At 38.0% G+C, this 20,048-nt stretch overlaps 1 non-coding gene across 1 annotated transcript; it reads right to left on the bottom strand.

The window, feature by feature from the left end:
- Positions 1–19,712: 19,712 nt before the first annotated feature.
- LOC130856270 (U6 spliceosomal RNA) lies at positions 19,713–19,819 on the bottom strand. Its single transcript, XR_009054548.1, has one exon. It is a non-coding gene; the product is annotated as a U6 spliceosomal RNA (small nuclear RNA).
- Between the last annotated feature and the right edge of the window lie 229 nt (positions 19,820–20,048).

Below are 20,048 nucleotides of genomic sequence, written 5' to 3'. Positions count from 1 at the left end.
ATGTTTAAATGATTTAAAACAAATAATTGTTTGTAATAGTACCTGGCACAGAGACAAGCTTAATAAATGTTAGCTATTATCATTATTATTTTCAGTCAGTGTTTTTTTTGAAGTGTAAGTACATAAAATATTATTTGTTGAAGTTACTTTGTTTAGATTTGTTTTCAATTACTTATTTAATAAAATTGTAGATTCCATTTTCTTTTTATTTATTTTTTTATGCTTTATTATTTTTTACATTAAACTGCGTATATTTAGAGTGTACAATTTGGTATTCCAATCTCCCAATTCATTCCCCCCCCAACCCTCCCCGCTTTCCCCACTTGGGGTCCATATGTTTGTTCTCTACATCTGTGTCTCTATTTCTGCCTTGCAAACTGGTTGATCTGTACCATTTTTCTATAGTCCACATATATGTGTTAATATACAATATTTGTTTTTCTCTTTCTGACTCACTTCACTCTGTATGACAGTCTCTAGGTCCATCCATGTCTCTACAAATGTCCCAGTTTCATTGCTTTTTACAGCTGAGTAATATTCCATTGTATGTATGCACCACATCTTCTTTATCCATTCATCTGTGGATGGACATTTAGGTTGCTTCCATGTCCTGGCTATTGTAAATAGTGCTGCAGTGAACATTGGAGTGCATGTGTCTTTTTGAATTATGGTGTTCTCTGGGTATATGCCTAGTAGTGGGATTGCTGGGTCATATGTAGTTCTATTTTTGGTTTTGCAAGGAACCTCCGTACTGTTTTCCATAGTGGCTGTATCAATTTACATTCCCACCAACAATGTAAGAGCGTTCCTTTTTCTCCAGACCCTCTCCAGCATTTACTGTTTGTAGCTTTTCTGATTATGCCCATTCTAACCGGTGTGAGGTGATACCTCATTGTAATTTTGATTTGCATTTCTCTAATAATTAGTGATGTTGAGCAGCTTTTCATGTGCCTCTTGGTCATCTGTATGTCTTCTTTGGAGAAATGCCTGTTTAGGTCTTCTACCCATTTTTTGATTGGGTTGTTTGTTTTTTTGATATTGAGCTGGATAAACTGTTTATATATTTTGGAGATTAGTCCTTTGTCTGTTGTAGATTCCATTTTCTTTTGAATAACTATGTACAATTCTTTTTGTTTTTGTTTGTAGTGAAAAGTGAAGCCCTGGAGATATCCTGATGATAGTGCTATTTTACATTCTTTTTATTTCCCATGGGCTTCCTCAGCCAAACAAGAATAGTTTTTATTCTTGTGAGAAAAGAATTAGAAAATAGAAGCACAACCCCCCGCCCCGCCACCCATACTGGCATATTACCTAAGCTTACAGCAAGTTCAGTCCTCTGAATGGATGCAATTAGGCAACACCCAAGATCCTGATAAACAGTATCAAGTATTTTGCTTCTGTTCTACTGACATTTCTACTTCTAAAGTATCAGGATATGATCTTGATTAAACAACACCTAAAGTGGTGAGTTATAAATTTCTATAGAAATGATTCATTTGACAAGTGTTTATTGAGCACCTACTCTGTTTTAGGCACAGTCCAGCCATGAACAAGACAGACAAGGTCAGTTTCTTCTTCACACTTACAGTCTAAAGAGGGAAATGGTGCAATGAAGAACAGAAAAGATGGTTATGTGATGGTGAGTGATGGGGTGGCTTGACTGGGTAGTCCTTAAGATAGAGTGGGTGAGGAGATGAGAAAAAGGAGCCAGCCATGTGAAGACTTGGAGACTGAGGGGCTTAAGCAGAGAACACATCACATTCAATCAAATGCCCTGAGGTGGGAATGAGCATGCTGTATTGGAGGAAACAAAAGTGCACTGTGGCTGGAGGGACATGAGAGTTTGGGAGTAAAATCAAATGCTTTTTTCCCCTTCTTTCACTTGTATATATTTTTATTAACTTTTGGTAAACTTTTTAAATAACTTAATTGAGATATAAATGATATATTATACAGTTTACCAATTAAAGTGTACAATTCAGTGTTTTCAGGATATTCACACAGTTGAGCAACCATCACCACAGTTACTTTTAATAACATTTCCATTGTCCCCAAAAGAAGCCACATACCCATCTGCAGGCAGTCACTTCCCATTACCCACCCCTCCAAATTTACCAGCTCTAAGCAACCACTGATCTCTGTCTGAATAGATCAAATGTTTTGTTTTGATCCAGTTATTTTTGGAATGCTATAGGCCAAACATATCAGTGATTAAAAACAATGCTTTTGGTAAATCTATCTGCAGTAGAAGGGGAGATTCAGGGTGCAGAATATATGAATAATCAAATAACTTAGATATAAAAAACTCCAGTTTAAGACATAATATGGACTTGCCAAGGAAAACATGCAATTAAAAATCTTGCTTTTGATTTTTTTTGTGTGGATATAAAGAGGTTTTAAAATAAAATCGTCATATTACTACCAGTGGTTGTTTAAAGACAATATATCTTCTTTTAGAAGTTGTAATCATTGATTCTTTCAGTGTTTTCCCTGCCCACTTTCACACACCTATTGTTCTTCAAGTCTTTTGTAGATGTCAGATTTTATTAACAAATTTAATCCTGAATATTTTAATCTTATTTTGAATTGTTGTAGATTCCTCATGATTAGATAGCAAATGACTATAGACAGTGTTAGGATGTAGCTCCTAACTGACAGGTGAAAATTTTATAGTAGTTCTGTCATCATTATGGTTTTTAGAGTGAATGTTATCATTGGATACCCTTCTAATCAATAAGCTCAGAAAGATTTGGGGCCTAAGTCATTAGTTACACATATCTATGAACTAACTTGGCAGATGTCACTTCATTGCTGCTTTTGATTTTATTACATATGTTTTATAAATACACACTCAAATACTCAAAATCATAATTTTGCATTAACTTAAGCACTGACAACTACTTTTGGTATATCAAAACATATAGAAAGAATGAAATCCTATCATATAGAACATAATGAAATACTAAACTTCCCTTATTCTCATAGTTAGGTAAGGATTAAATTACAAGCTTAATTTGCTGATTGAAAAAAAATTCCTATCTAGTGGAATGCAGTGCATCCAGTGATATGTGCTGTTTATATAAATAGCATGGAGGTTAATTCAGACCATTTCATGGAAATGGTTTATGTATTGTAATCATGAGTCAATACACAGTTCTCTCTAAATTTAAAACAATGTAAATTAGCCAAGCCAATTTAATTCTTGCCAAGAAAGTGTATTCCTTAAAGCCATGTTTTAAAGTTTATTAGGTTAAAGGCAACTATATTCTGTAACTAATAATTGAGAGGATTTATTGAATTTTGAAACACACTGATTGTAAGTTATGTTTTTAAAGTTATTTAAACAAGTTAAATATGTTTATAATAATTTCATTTCCTATGTGACATCTAACTGATGATAAAAAAATAAGGGTAGGAGAGAACCGGAGTTGGTTTAATCTTTTTCATGGCCAAAGCCAAGTTTAAATCTTGTCCAAATGCCACTTCTCAATCACAGCTTTAAAGGATTAAACATGATTGTAGAGCTATCTCTGTACTTTTCTGATATACAAGTTTGTGTCAAAGCTATCTCAAGACCTGCCATTGAGTTTCACCCTTGAGGTGAGAAAGTAGCCTGCTGAATGAGTATTTATTTCAAGGAAGAAGATACATTTGCTTAATATAAAGGGTAGCATTTACAACTAATGTGTTCAGCCTTCTTTATGCCAAATTCATGTGAATATTCTGAACTACAAGAAGATAATTTGTATCAGTGTTTTCTATTTTAGATTAGAGTCTGCAGATTTGAATAGGCTTTTCTGTGCTGAAGAAACTTGCTAAATAAGTCTGGTTTTCTGCTTGTCTCATTTAGGAAAAAAGTCTAATTTAGTTACAATAATTTTAAAACTGATCTGATCAAATATCATATGCAGTAATTTCTTTCTTTACGTTTTGGCAAAATGTGGGCTCTGAGATGGAAAATACTTGGTTTAGGATTTTTCTTCTCTCTTTGATTCAGAGTACAGTCTAATTTGAATATGGTTTCTCTGCTATTATCTTTCCTTATTCTCTTTTTTTTCCCTTGAGCATGCACTGTGAAGAGAATCTTTCCAAGGACATTTTAGTTCTGTTTATACCTAAACTCTTTGTTTTATGGTTGTCCATATTTCCTGATTAAAATATTTGGCTTGATTATCTCCCAGTGAATACTTCTATTGGAATAATAGGCACTTTGAGTTTAGATTCAGAAAATATTGGGGACTGCATTCTAAGCTTGCTTTTCCCATGTCAATGTGATCATGGCAGAGTCTGGGCCAGTTTTCTCTGTGCTTTGTGCCTCACTTCCTAACCTGTTAGGGGGACTCCTGATGCCTCACAAGGCTGTTCTGGGAGGGAAAGCTTCCCCGCCCTCTTGTAAACCATTGACATCCACTCTGGGTAGAACAGACCGGAGTTTCAGATGCCTGTCAGTAGCAATGATGGTCTGTTACAGGGCTTATTTGAAGAAGAGAGTGTTACTGGAAGTGCAGAGTCAGCCTGCTTCATCTGGTATTTAAAGGAGACTTGGGGGATGTTAGCTGCTGGGAAAGCTGTTTCTTCAAGAATTTTTTGAGCCCTCTTCTGATGATAAACCTGCCACCTGATAAGTACTAAGTAGTAACTGTACATTTTCAAGATAATGCCACAGCAAAAAGGGGGTCATTACGTGCCACCAAAGGAAATGCATTTGACTTTGGGTTTTAGATAAATGTTCAATAGAAAACATATTTTAGGGGTGCTAGAGGGTATTTCACAACAGTTAGCCTGTTCCTACCAGAAAAGCTTCTCTTAGCATGAAGGGTACATAAAGTCATGAATAAACATATACGCCAGATTCTCTTGAATTTGTTAAATAACTAACTTTTGCTTAGACATTTACTATATGCCACGAACTGTGCTAGGTGTAGGGCATACAGTGGTAAATAAGTCACAGCCTTGTCTGAAAAGATTTCCACAAGAGAAGGGAAAGGCATGTAAGCAAATGAGTATGATGAAAAGGATCAGATATTTGGTTAGGAGTACGCACGGGAAGTGAGAGGGTAATGAAGACGGCTTAGTCTTTTCATGTGGAGCAAGAAAGGAACCAGGAAAGATTTTGGGAAGTCTCAGACTTGAGCTGAGCCCTAACAGATGCATGGTGTGGGCACCCAGAGGAAGAACATTTGGGAAGGGCTGAACCAGGGCAGTGGCTTGTAGGTTCGTGAGGCCTGGAGCTGTTTTGAGAAGGATCTGGTGGGAGATAAAGCTGGAGACAAAGGCAGGAGGAAGATCAGAGGTCTTGGTAAGCTGTGATGAAAATCTGTACTGCATCTAGTTTAAGTAAGGGAGTAAGATCATTTTGCATTTTTTTCTTTAAGAGAAGGGAGTGAGCTTAACACTTAAGGAAATCAGGAGACCAATGCACCGGCCCAGGAGAGAGACCAGAGAGCTGGTACTTAGGCAGTTGCAGAGTGTGGGGAGGAGTGGAGGAGATATGTTGGAGAGATATAGAATAGAATGCATAGGTCTTCTCTTGGTGACCAAATGATTGCAGGAGAGGGACTAGGAGTGCAAGATTTCTGGTCTGGATGGTTGGGTGGATCATGGGGCCATTTACTAAGATGGAGACACAGTTAAAACTATTGCATAACCTCATATAAAGAATATTAATGAATTCAATATAGGATTAACAGTGAATTCCTTTTTTCTTTGGGAATACTCAATAACTTGATAATTCAAGGCCTCTCAGCACTTTCTTGTCTTCTTTCTCTGCCAAGATGTGCAGGTAGTTGAAAGTGAGTGTGTGCTTATCTTGAATTTTCTGGTGGATTTCTTCAGTTCTCCACATGTGAATGTGTATGGTACTGCACAAATATTAGCTCAGAATACTGCTGTCTGCATTCACAGTGACTTTTTCTAGCAACTCCAGGCAACTGTCAAAGCCCCAGTGAAGTACAACAAATATAAGTTGGAGGTTTTATGAAGGGGTGAGAATGTATGTATGAGTTACCATGCCATTTTAAAAAAGTCTCAGATTTTATAAATAAATATAACTGAATTATAGAAATTTTTAATGTATTATATGTGTATGTCTCTTTAAGCTTTAAAAAATACATGAAAGAATGTGAATTGTCCCCTAGGATGCCCACAATAGAAAGCAATAGTAATTAAGCAAAAAACAAATAAATTGACATGGATGCATTGGGGGTAATATAAATTCTGTGCAATTGGCATAAAGGAATTTGTTATTTTCAAAATAGAACTGAATCTCTTTTTCATTATAGATTTAATTTAAGTAACATGATAAATAGTGGTAAATTGAACTTTATTATGTATTCATGAAATGCAGTTTAATACAATTGTTATTTCTGGCATTTGTGGTTTAAAGATACTCCCTTATGGGTAGATGTTATTTTTAATGTGCAAATTTAGAAATAATGACCTCCAGTTCCACTGGTGAATTAGGGCTGATGTAGACACATGGACAATAAGGGGAAAATAGTCTCTAATTCCTGGCTTTATGAACGTTTCTAGTGCAATCTCTGATCCTTTAAAACCTGACATTAAACAAATTATTTTAAGGTTACAACTGTATTGCCAGTGAAGAGAAAAGTAATAAAGTAAATATTTTCCAAAGGTTTTTAAAAGAATGGTATTTGACAAGGACATACCTGAAGGGGGGAAACTCACTTACTAAGAACAGGTTATTGAAAAATCTCTGCACAATTTAAAAAAAACACATTAAAGATTCACATGAAATGATGCCTTTCTGGCAAGTTCAGAATATAAAATTGGAAACCTGAAAGGAATGGATAAACAAACAACACACACCAAATAATTTCTACAAGCCTCTCAGAGAAACTGTTCAAGAGAAACGATGGCATTTTGTCATAACTTTTTATTTAGCTTAATTCTTTTCAGCTCTGGGAAGTTTGTTGGGTAGATAAACCAATAGGTAGAACAGTGTAAAAAATAAAAATAAAAAAGACTTCAAGAAGCCACCGGTTCATACTAAATGGTGTGTGTTGTGAATTCCCACCAACTTTTCTTCATCAGACCAAGAGTGACTTTTCTCCTGAAGCTGAGTTCTGATGACTGTTTGATCTACTTCTTTGAAAAAATATTTTCTGGGGAATGTTGGATGGTTGAGTTTGACTTTCATCTGATTGTTCATTGCAGTTTGTAAAGGTTAGGTCAGGCATGCATATAGACTGCAATCCACAGCTATTCTTCAGGAACGGGTAGCCTGAGGTTGGAAGAATGGAGACGTCTGGAGATGTTAGGGGTTATCCACTTGTAACAAATGTTTGTGGAATGTGAGGCCTATTTTGGGCACTGGGACCTTGCCTTTTCAGCATAGCTGTGGTCATCTCTGGAGGCAGTCAGATCTCCGGATGCAAAGCTTAAGTCCTGTTCTATTATGGAGAATCACAAAGGAGGTTTCTTCAGATCCAAGAAGTTATATGCAGACTAAGTGACCACTGAGGTGGGCCATCTGATAGGAAGGCTGGTCTAGAGATGGAAAACTTCAATTATTGGAATCATCTCAATGTTATCATTCTCAAAGTTTTCCTTTGAGCAATGACCCCAGATTCATTAACCAGAGGGCTGCTGCTTTCGTGAAGGGATAATTCAGCACAGGTTCTCTGGCCCTTATCCACAGTCCAGACACCCCAGAACTCTGGAAAATGGAAGTTATTTCCATAATTTAGTTTTTGGCAAAACCTGACCTCATCTGAACTCATTTGATAGAACAGGCTGACCTGAAGTTATGTAAGGCTATATATAGCCTTTATCTCAGTGTAAATATTCATGCATTTTGATTTCTGGGTACTGGCTCAGATTCTACTCAAGGTGTGATATAATATGTGATATGTACACTTTATTAAGTTCCTAAAACTTGAAAAATTCTGATTTCTGAAACCCATCTATATCTGAGGGTTTTAGATAAAGGAAGGAACTGTGGAGCTGTAACCACAAATGAGTCTTAATTTCCCTTTTTTTCTGCATGCAAATATCTACTAGTAATGTCCTTGAGGATAATTTGTTTGGGGAAGTTAAATAGTCTTTCTAAAATATGATTTAAACTATTAATTTGCTTAGCAAAATCACATATTGCACACGGCAAATTCAGCTCTGTTGTAAAATTATCACAAGTTATAAATTAGTTGCATTTGAATTAATGAGGTTTTATTATAAACACAAAGCAGCATTACTTCCAAGGCCTGATTTTCATTAGTACAAAAAAGACCAAATAAAGCTGAAGAAAGGGAAAAAAAATCAAAATTGCCTATGTTGTGTGCCCTGTAAGCATTCAAAGTATCGCTGGATATTTTATTAATAAGGGGCTGAAAATATGCTTATATTACTTGGCCCAAGTTGATTTGTATTAAGGCTGCCACAAAATCCTTTTAGTTTCAGTGAGCTGTGTGTTATTCCTAGATGCCCATTTCCTTTTTCTTAAGATAATGAGGCTGAGAATTTTCTCAACAAAACAAAGAGGAGAAAGATGATTCTCTCTTTCTTTCTCTTTCTCTCTCTCTCTCCTTGCTCTTTCTCTCTGTCTCCCTCTCTCTCTCTCTCTTTTTCTTTATTTTATGACTGAAAGGTGGAAAGCCTGGGCTCCAAAGGGCATTTTTGCAAACTGCAAAAGTAGATAAAGCTCAAGGAGTGTAGGGTAGACTTGCAGGGCAGAGGGCTTAGGCTAGAATGCTTGCACTGCAATCTACCCTGCTTCTTTAAAATCTGTTATGCCCCTTTCTGTTTGTTTGCAAAGAGGAAATGTGTGTTTAGTTCCTACTGAGTAGAAGGAGGTTGTCCGTCTTTTAACCATAAATCCACACATAAATACTCCAGGATAATCCCTTTACTAGACAAAAATGGTTTTTATCTTGAAGCCTACGGAGATGTGGCTCTTTTAAAATCTTGGCCAGCTCACCTTTCTCTTTTTTCTTGTGGTTCGGGACTCTCTCTTTCTGGTTTCTCTTTTAAGAGGATGCTGTCACTTCTTCTCCAAAGCCCGCACTCAGACAGAACAGCAGGCAGAGGTTGCAGACTCTTTGCAGGAAGGAGTTGAGGAAGGTGTTGATGTAAGTGGATTGGCTGTTTATATCAAATATGCTGGAGCAGGGGCCCCGATAACAACGGCCTCCCAAACACTGAGGAGCCCTGAAGGATGGCGGGAGACCAGCTCACCCACCGAGATGCTGTTAGAGCTGGAATAACTTCTGTGGCAGAGCTGTCTTCAGTTCTGTGGGAAACATGCAGGCCTGGAGTTGCTGTGCACAGGCATCGGGGTTTGGCCAAGTAGCGGTACTCAGGCCTGTGGAAACATGCCTGCCTCCATTCCACTGCACTGATTGATATGATGGAGCTTTCACAAGGTTTTGTCACGTGAAGGATGAGAGAAAACCCCCACCAACCAAAGGCATTGCGTCCTGGTCACGTTCCTTGGTTAGAATCTTTATTCTATGAGATGGAAAATATATAGGCAGAGCAATGCATTCCAGGATCTCAGAGGGAGGTTATGACATGAAAACTCATTACAATGTAAAATAACAGCAAATTTGCCAGAAAATATAAAATATTCATTGGGAGGTATTAAAGAAAGACAAGAGCTGGGTTTAAAGCAGGGGGAGAAGGTGTTGGGAGTGTTTGGCCTGGGCCCAGGCAGCCTTCAGTTTACTTTCCACACTGCTGTTGGTTATCGTTTGGAAAAAATAAAACAGACTAACTTTATTTTGTCTTATTTCTAGAAATCAGTGGATTCCCTGTGGCCTCCAGGATAAGGTCCTGGTATACAAGGCTCTTTATATGCTGATGTCAACCTAAACTTCTTCCTGATCGCCTATCACTTTCTCCCTGCCCATCCCTGGGTGCATTTGCATATGAACCTACCATGGTGGTAGGTTGCCAGAGCTTTGCGTGCCTTGGACATATATACTGTTTCTTACTCCTACTTTCTCCTCCTCTTGGTAGGTTCTACCTCATTTTTCAAGGCCTTGGTTCAAATACTACCTCTCCAATGGAGTCTTTTCTCTCGTTCATTCATTCCTTCATTCATTCAACAGATAGATAGTGTTTAAGCAGTGTCAGGCACTGGACTGGTCCTAGGGTGAAGGGCAGTGATGGACAAGATGATCCATTACTGTCCCTCAGGAGCATCAGTCTTATTGGGTATCTTGCCAATCAGGGAAGGAGTGCTAGAGGAAACTACGGTCGGGATGAGAGCTGAGGGCTCAGGAGGTCTTAGCCAAGTGAAGGTTGGGTGACATATACCACACAAAGCAATATCATAATGAACTTGATTGCGTGTTATGATCCAGACATTCCTCTATCATGTTGTATTGTAATGAGACCTTTACGGTCCCCAGTTTCATTCCCAGTCTGCGAACTCCTTAGTAGTAAGACCATGGCTTAGCTTCTTCTGTGTCCCCAGAATCTAATTCAGTGCCTGATATTAAAAACTGTGGCTCAGCTGGGTTAGTAGGAACTGGGGAAGCACACCAGTAACTAAGACTACTGCTGTTATAAAAGACCAGCCAGGTCACAGTGGTAGCAACTTCACATATATTTAATGGCAATCCCAGTTTTTGTTTGCTGTATTCCATCACCCAGTAAAGTAATTTTAAAAATGTTTTCATTCTTTGGAGATGGAGGAAGAACCTCTTGCATCCTTATAACTTCATCCTGCCACCTGGCAGTTAGTAGCACCCTTGGTAATCACTGCAGGTCCCAAGGGAGTCTTTGGTCCACCTGATGTGTTGCCAGGAAGTCCTGCATCAGGTGCTGTGAGTATGGTAATCACTGGTCAGATCGGGAAGGGAGCTATGAGACTTCCTGTACTACAAACCAGGGATGCCTCAACATGCTGTGGGTGTCCTCAGTGGACAGGAATGGAGAGAGTACCAGCAGACCAAAAGATGCCCATGGGGCTGCCATAGCGTTGGAAAGGGCTGAGTTGATGGTGACTGCAAAGCATAGTACTGGCATGCTCTGAGAAGTCTATAAAAAAATATCTTTATCCAGGGATGGGTAGTGGGGGTTGGATAGGTAGGTGGGTGGATAGATGTCTGAAGGATCAAACTACTCCACATGCAAGTAAGCTGACTACAGTCTTTCTAAGGTTCACTGTCTCATAATGTAAATCTTTCTGGATCCCCTTTGGGCCTCAGCTTTTGTTCTGGGTTCCAAGAAAGCCAGCCCCTTTGAAGCTTTGCAGAGAAGATGATGGAAATTTCATCTTATTCCTGGAGCCATTCCTACCATTCAACACAAGAGTTGGACACCACTTCCCTGAGATACAGTATACTCTCTTTTCATTCATATTGGTTAAGTCATCTCAATTCGTCCTAATTTACTCTCAGGTAGGACTAAGAAAAACTTTTGTTCTTTTAGGGACAAGTACTGGTCCACAGTAAAGGCCATACTTCACAACTTCTAAGCCTGTGTGCCCCAAGAACCAACCTTTAATCCTCTTGGATATTGGAGGTACAATAAGCAGGTCTTGGGATTTTGAAATCTAGTTGAAGCTAAGCATGAGTACCAAAGAATAAAATTTACCGGGACAGATATCTTAATGCACAAATTAAGAGGGATTCTGTAAAAGAAGAGAGGGTTGAGTTTCTGTTTTGGCATAGATGCCAAGGGTCCTTTCCAACCTGAAGATGCTGGTGTGATTCTCAAATCTGAGAATTATTCAGTTTTTCTAAGGAGTGCAGATTAAGTTATCTGTTCTTTTCTAAAGGTTTTGTGAGATAATGGTTCATAATTTGCTATTATTTCTAATAGGGAAACCAGAACCAGAATTATTCTCTGACTAAAGTCTTAATGAGTATTCTAATCAGCAAATGTTTTTCAAACTGTTGTTTGAAGGATTCAGTGGCTGAAGGCTGCAGAGGGGCTACAGAGGTGTGGAAAGTCTGATCCATATTTAGGTGACGGTGAGGGAATATGTGATTAAACTTTCTGATGTTCAGTTGTTTCGTATGAATAAATAAATGAAGGAATATAAACAGATCCTAGCTTCAGAGGGTAACCCTCCACCAGGGATGAACTTAGAGTGGTAGAATTTGGTCACTGGAGAGAAATGCATTTAGGGGATCACAGCATCCTGACCTGCCAATGATAGCATACCTTTTTTCTTCTTCTTCTTTTTTTTGGCTGCACCATGCGGCATGTGGGATCCTGACCAGGGATCAAACCCGTGCCCTGTGCAATGGAAGCACAGAGTCCTAACCACTGTACCACCAGGGAATTCCCAGCCTACCTTTATTCTTCCTTCCTTCCTTCCTTTCTTTCTTTCTTTCTTTTTTCTTTCTTTCTTTCTCTTTCTTTCTTTCTTTCTTTCTTTCTTTCTTTCTTTCTTTCTTTCTTATTTTATTTATTTACTTTTATTTATCTTTTATTTTTTATATTTTCTTCATACCTTTATTCTTTTTTTTTTTTTTTTTACTATACCTTTATTCTTAATGGGTTAAGACAGTAGACACATTCGTGTTTGTTTGTCTTCCTTGAGTTTACAAGAGAAATATTAGACCCCTGGAAACTTCAGGCACACCTGCTATTCTGTCTATTCAATAGAATGGAGAACACTTCTTTTCTTTGCCTGAAAGCTTTATTACTATTTATTTTTAAGGAAATAAAAGTAATATAATGGTGTTTTTGTGGTCAAAGGGTTTGATGTGCATGAAGAACCAGAGCAATGGTAGGATGGAAAGTGTCTACTGGTCCTGAGTAGCTCCTAGGGTCTTGTCCCAGAATACCTTAATTTTGTGACTCATCTGTGGGCATGGATGAGCTGTCCAATCACTATGTTTCACTTTGAAGGAATTATCTGCTTCATGATGGAGATTTTATTGCTAAAAAGACCCCAAAGCACACACAACTCTATGGTTCCTTATAGCATTTTATTTCCTTCAGAAATAATGATGTTTCTAGTATAACTAGGGTTTCCATTGAAAGAACACATATTGCTTGGGATTCAACCCTCTAAACCAGGGGTTAGCAAATTATGGCCTGTGGACCAAATCTGTTTAGCCCCTGCTTTATACTGCTCTCAAGCTTGAATGGTTTTTACATTTTTAAATGATGACATTTTAAATTGTTAGAAAATTTGCTTACATTATATTCTTAATTTTGCCTCTTGGCCCACAAAGCCTAAAATACTTACTGTCTGGACCTGTACAGGAAAAGTTGACCAACCCCTGCTCTGAAACCCCTGACTTTATTATTACTTTTTAATTTTTATTTTTTGCTATCTTTGGTCATTTATTTTTCCGTATGAACTTTAAGACAACTTTATTCAACCCACATTCCTCCCAAATCCAAGGAATAAAATTCTAGTTTTTATATTATATATTCATTTTTGGATGATTGACAATTTATCATATTAAATCTTCTCATTCAAGAACATGATGGATTTTCCCCTTTGTTCAGACCTTGTTTTATGTTCTTTGATAAGGTTTTATGGTTTTCTTCACATGGCCTGAACAATATTTCTTATGGGATGTTTTCCTATTTTATAGACATCCCTATTATGAATTAAACATTTTCTCAGTATCCATTTTTAGCTATTTAATACCAGAAAAATAGTCATGAATTTTTGTGTTTATCTTGTCTATAGATTTCTTACCAAATTCTTTGATTAATTTTTTTTGTTTTGTTTTGTTTTTCTCAAAGTATCCTGAATTTTATACATATAGAATCATATCACCAGCAAGGAAAGAAAATTTACCTTTACTCTTCCAATATTTATATGGACTGTAAAACCTCCGACTTTAATTGTTGTTATCTGAAGCAGAGATTAACAATAATAACACAGAAAAATATATCTGTAATGAACATAAGTGCATTAACTCTTTATTTTAGATCAGAGTTCACAAGGCAGAAGCCACAGCTGTTGTGTGTATTTTGACTTGAGACGGTGCAGTGTACTTAGGCAGAGTAAACCTCTCCAGATAATCATAAGATGCTGGGATGGTGTGGTGAGAGCTTGGACTGGGAAAGCAGGAGCCCTGAGCTGTCATTTTCCCAGATCTGCTGTGTGACATGGGTGGGCCCCTTTACTTCTCTGAGCCTTGGACTGCTCACGTTTTACTCGTTGCCGTCTTACTTGGAAAGCCAAGACTCTTAATATCCCCACCCCACCCCTCATAATAATACTTTCTCCCCTGGCTTCCTGCCTTCCCCCCATCCTTCCCCAGGCCCTTAGTTCTGAAGATATAATTTTTGGGGTGTCCTCCTGGGATACACTTGATTAAATTTGAAGAAAGAGATCATATCAGAGCAATATGCTATTTTACATCATTTTTTGTCATTTCTTGGAGCAGCTTCTGGGTTTAGGTTCCTGCCTGTTTTTCAGGCTAATACATTATGGATGAGGTACAGCTGTGACCAATAAAGATCCTTCTTTCAGAGTGAAAACAGGTCCCCTTGGTGTGGCCCAAAGGCCTGGGTGAGACAGAGAAGGGGACTGACACCTTCTGGCATATCTCTCTGATGGGCCTTCCATAAATGTGCCCCTTTTTGTTTGGTTCTTGCTTTACCTTTTCTTTCATTCTGTTAGCCCCTAAATCCAGCTTCAAGCCTTAATACTGACACATTTAAAAGCAACATAAAAAATATAAAATAATATCAATGTTTATTCCTGTAAATGAATAGCTAGGAAGCACTGCGATACCCATCTAGCATCAGACTTTCTTCTGAATTCTAAATGTTTAAAGTTGTGCATATGGAAGGGCTGAGGCTCTGAGGGAAGCTGCATTGCATGACGTTAGAGGATAATTTACATTGTGGGTGATGAAAAGGGGGCCCCCTGGAGTTGTGCAGTGCAGCTGGTCCCAAATCCTGTATGGTTTGAGTTGCTTGTAGTTTTGATCAATTTCAAGAGAAAATTAAAAGAAGACATGCTATTTACTCGATAAATATTTGTAGAGTTCCTACTATGAGATGCTACGAGGGAGGAATAAGACAGTTCCTAACTCCAGGATATTTCAGGTGAAGGAGGGGATGAAATACATAGCAAAGTACGTGGAAGCATGTGCCCAGTGTAGTGGAGAGGAACAAATGAAGGACTCTGGGAGCTAAGGGTAAGAAGGTATTGCTCTTAGCAAGGGAGGCATGGAGATTTCACGGAGAAGATGGAATCTGAGCTGAGCCTTGGGAGGTGGTAGAGTTTCACCAGGTAATGAAGGGGTGTTAGCGGAAGGGCAAGAGCAAAGGCATGGTAAGCAGGCGGGGTAATGCAGAGTGTTGGGGTGAGTAGCTCAGTTTGTTTGAGGTGCAACTTCCCATAGGGAAAGTACACAATATTTAGTTGGGGAAACTGCTTGAAGCACCACATTTGACCTCACCTGCATGGCCTTTACCTCCAGAGTTGTACTTTCTTTCTGATTATCAGGAAAAAGGGAAAGGAAGTCTGGATGATTGTACCTGACGCTTCATTTCAGAATAAAGAGCTGCAATCATTCAAGGAGTTGTCTCAGAAGTGATAGATTTCCCATCCCTATTTGAATAGCACTAATATCTCATTTCTGGATACAAAATGACCATGCATATCCAACAATCTTCTTTGCTATATTCCCATCCCAGAAGAAAAAATACACCCACACCCCATCATCCATCTAGATATATCCACATGGTTAGTATTCTTCCAGTGCAGGGCTATCACCTGTCTGATTGTTGCTTCACTTGAGATAGCCCAGAAATTTCTTTTACTCTCAGTAAGCAAAGACCTGATCAATTTAATCTGGCCAACATCAACCTGAAAAACATATGCTGCCTTATAGGAAAAACACATGTGTATAAAACCGCCCGATCCCTCACCTTCTTCATCATTCACAGCTCTCTTCCTGTAGGTGAAGCAGAGATTTTGCATGCCTCAGAAGTAGGTTGAATATGTTATTCTACCCAGGGAAATTACTGCTCATCCAGAAAAAAAGGCCTATTTATACTGAACAGGGGAAAGGAAACACTGAGGCCATTTATTTGCTAACTGTGAACCCCTTGGGCAGAATGAACTTGAAGATTTAAAATACTGTGTGCACTGCGTTGTCAAGTTTCAAACTTGCACGATCAATTTCTGTGTTGATCTCTTATTGTTGATACATAGTTTTCTTGAATGTTCTGCATCAAAATGCCATAGACCTACTCAGTGTTCCCTAGCAGAGTATAGGGTGCCATCAGTTCTTATCACAGTGTCTTAGTCAGCTTGGGTGGCCATAGCAAAATACCAGAGATGGGGTGGCTTAAACAACAGAAATTTATTTCTCACAGTTCTGGAGGCTGGTAAGTCCAAGATCAATAGGCTCACCAATTCGGTTCCTGGTGAGAGATTTCTTCCTAGCCTGTAGACCTATTGCTATGTCTTCCCATGGTCTTTCCTTTCGCATGTGTGCAGGGAGAGAGAAAGATCTCTTCCTCTTCTTATCAGGCCACTATTCCCATTGCGAGGGCCCCACCCTCATGACCTAACCTAACCTAATTTACCTCCCAAAGACCCTATCTCCAAAGACCATTACGTTGGGGAGTTAGGGCTTCAACATGTGAACTTGGCGGGGGGGACCCAAACATTCAGTCCATAACACATGCCATAGAGACAGTGGCTTCCTAAGAGGCACTGTGGGGAGATGAGGCCAGGCACAAGTCTTGGAATGCCTCATTGAGTCCTGTGTCCTGTCATGAATGAGCACTAGTGTGTCACGAGTTGAAAAAATGAGGAAAGCATGTGAAAATTCAACACCACGGTAGTGTGTTGACACTTGCTCAAAATGATGATAATAATAAAACTTATAAAGTTAATATATACTGAGCTCAGATTATGCCAACTACTGTGCTAAGCTCTTTCATATATATCATTTTGATCCTTACAAGAAGATGTGAAAGTAATTTTTTTCTCTTCCATCTTAAAGAAGAAGGAACTGAGGTTCTGAGAGGTTAAGAAAATGGCCCAAGGTCATATATCTAGGAAGATCTATTTGACAGTAAATCTCATGTTCTTTTTTCTATACCACTTAGCCTAAGAGGAAAAATAACATCCTCTCTGAAATTTATTTGTGAAATTTAATTGGTAGACAAACATAGCTTTTGGGGAGAATATTGAAGGAAAAATTGATAGTTTTAGATCAATAAAAACATCCAGAATTACCTTCTTATAACAAAGGAAGTTAAAAAGTCAAATGCCAGAGAGGCTTGTGGAAGTGAAATAAGGACAGTTAGAGAGTGTTTGCCAAAGAATGCAGACTAAAGTGACATCAGTGTGATCCAGTGGAAGAAATGCAGCACTAAAGCAGGACTGCTGCATACAGCTGGGCTGGTGGTGCACTGCCCAGTGCTGAGGGCTGCCACTGAACACTGTATTCTACACAAATGGTGCACAGTGGTCTGAGACAAGCAGTCCACAACCTGTGGGGACATGTTCAGTGGTCCTGGCAGAGTCCTGAACTCTAGCTGAGGCTTGACCCCTACAGCAGAATTAAGCTAGGTTACTCATTTCCCTTCTAGTTTTGGTATTTCCATTGTAAAATAACTGTGAATATTGGCTTTTAAAACTCTGTTTTTTGTTTTTTGTTTTTTTTAATTTTATTTATTTATTTATTTTTTTGGGGGGTACACCAAGTTCAATCATCTGTTTTTATACACATATCCCCATATTCCCTCCCTTCCTTGACTCCCCCCTCCTTGAGTCCCCCCCACCCTCCCTGCCCCAGTCTTCTAAGGCATCTTCTGTCCTCGAGTTGGACTCCCTTTGTTATACAACAACTTCCCACTATCTGTTTTACAGTTGGTAGTATATATATGTCTGTGCTACTCTCTCACTTTGTCTCAGCTTCCCCTTCACCCCCTGCCCCCTCCCAAACCTCGAGTTCTCCAGTCCATTCTCTGTATCTGCGTCCTTGTTCTAAAACTCTGTTTTTAAACTTATACTAGACAATATGGGGAAAATGGAGGAAAACATGGCTAGCTGTTATCTTTTGTGGGTTTTTAGAATAATAGAAGACTAGATACTGCTTTTGAATCATTTGGGGGGATTTTTCCTTTAAAAATGTAAAATTATATTTTTGTTACATCTTTTTAAGCATTATCCATCTATAATACCAAATGATTTTTTTATGGTTAGTTGTTAGTATTAGATTTTTATTTTAAATATATAATAGAGCTGAAATAATTTCGTATATCATGTAAGGAGAATTTTCCTTGAGTTAAGTTAGCAGTAACGGGGAAGCAGGAGATGTGTACCTTAGTCTTTGTTGCAATACTAGGAAACACACATTTATTTTTAAATGAGTGAAATAATGATGGGAGGAAAAGTATATTAATTTCTAGGATAAACATATGATTAAGAAACAAGATTTTTTTTAACCTAAAGCGATGGGAATAATTTAGGCCTTTTCTTTTGGATTATATATTTAGATAATGTGAAAAAAGATATAGTAATGAGATTTAAAAACAGATCTTAAAATATCCTTAAAGGTGAAAATAAGCTATTCAGGCTATAAATTAAATGATCAATAATGACCATGAGTCAGGCTGCAATAAATATTTCTGCTGTTTTCATAAATTATTTCTCTATCAGTAGAGCAGCTTTCATGAAAAATAAAAAGGCCTACAGCAAAACTAATTATGATATTTACATCTTAGCTTTGAAATTGAGTTGATAGTTATTTTTTTTATTGTTTCTGTCCAGCCTTTTTAAAGGGAGAAAAGATTTAATAATAATGTACTTTGTAGCATTATTTATGATCATCAATTAAATGTGGCACATTTGAGGTGGCTTTATTTTATAAAGTTCATGGCTGGAAGACAGGTTTTTACAGTTTTTCTGTAAATATTCCATTATTCTGAATCTTTTGACTTGGGAATTTTTGTCCTTGAAATTCTAGGTTATTAATTTAATTGATGTAATCCTCAGGGATCCATTTATCTTATCTTTGTAATCAAATAACTGGGGTTTAAGCAGATGCTAAGCAGAAATCCAAGAGAGGGGGTCTAGCTCGGGAGGAGAACCCTTTGTCCTTGGTGACTACTCTCAGGTGCCTTCCTTTCCCCACTAGCTGCTCTGGGGCAAGGCAGGTCAGCACCCTATGCTAAAGTGACCACCATAAACTCTTACATTTTGATCTAAGCTCAGTTTCTATTTTTCCTGTGTTCTTTGAACTGCTAATTAACTATAACAATCTAAGATGTCAGTGGTTGCTATATGTGGGTAAAGGCAGAAAGTGACTTGTAGTCTGATTCGGTTGGCACCTTCATGCCAAAAATGGAAACCAGAAGTTGATGATGTAACTAAACAAAAGTGAAGCATGCAAGGCCAGTCTACTGAGAGTGATTTGAATTGAAGCCAAAGAAACCTCTAAGGAGGCTTTCTTCCATTTTCTGACCTTTTCATATTGTGAACAATAAGGACATGCAACCTTGTCAGGTTTTAAGGAAGGCTGTTCAATTTATCGTCATTTAAGTAAGTTGTAATGAGGTCAGAAAACATTGAGAGTCTAAAGTTGCTAAAATAATGGGTAAACATTCAGTACACTTTGAACAGATTTCAAAGTGCATTTTTCTGGAGGCTGTTGACGTAGTATCTAGTGGTAGATTTTTGTTGTTGTTTTTAAATGTTTAGGGTTTTTTAAATTTTATATTGGAGTATAGTTAATTATATTGTGTTAGTTTCATGTGTACAGCATAGTGGTTCAGTTATACATATACATGTATCTATTCTCAAAAATATGGAACGCTTCACGAATTTGCGTGTCATCCTTGTGCAGGGGCCATGCTAATCTTCTCTGTATCCTTCCAATTTTAGTATATGTGCTGCCAAAGTGAGCACCCAGTGGTAGATTTTGTTTTTCTAAGACAAGCGCAGGTAAAGGTCAATAATCATTAGTGATTTGGAGCCACCATTAGTAGTTGGTTATTCTTCATGATGGTTGGAAACAAAATGGCTTGTTTCAGTCTTTATCATAGTGTCTTATATGTCTACTGTCTTCAGAGTAGCTGCGAAATAATGTTTTCCATGATTAATTATAATTCAGCAGTAATTGGATGTCCAACATATA

This window comes from Hippopotamus amphibius, chromosome 6 (assembly GCF_030028045.1).
Source record: "Hippopotamus amphibius kiboko isolate mHipAmp2 chromosome 6, mHipAmp2.hap2, whole genome shotgun sequence".
Taxonomy (NCBI): Eukaryota; Metazoa; Chordata; class Mammalia; order Artiodactyla; family Hippopotamidae; genus Hippopotamus; species Hippopotamus amphibius.
This window is presented reverse-complemented; position numbering and strand designations above follow the sequence as displayed.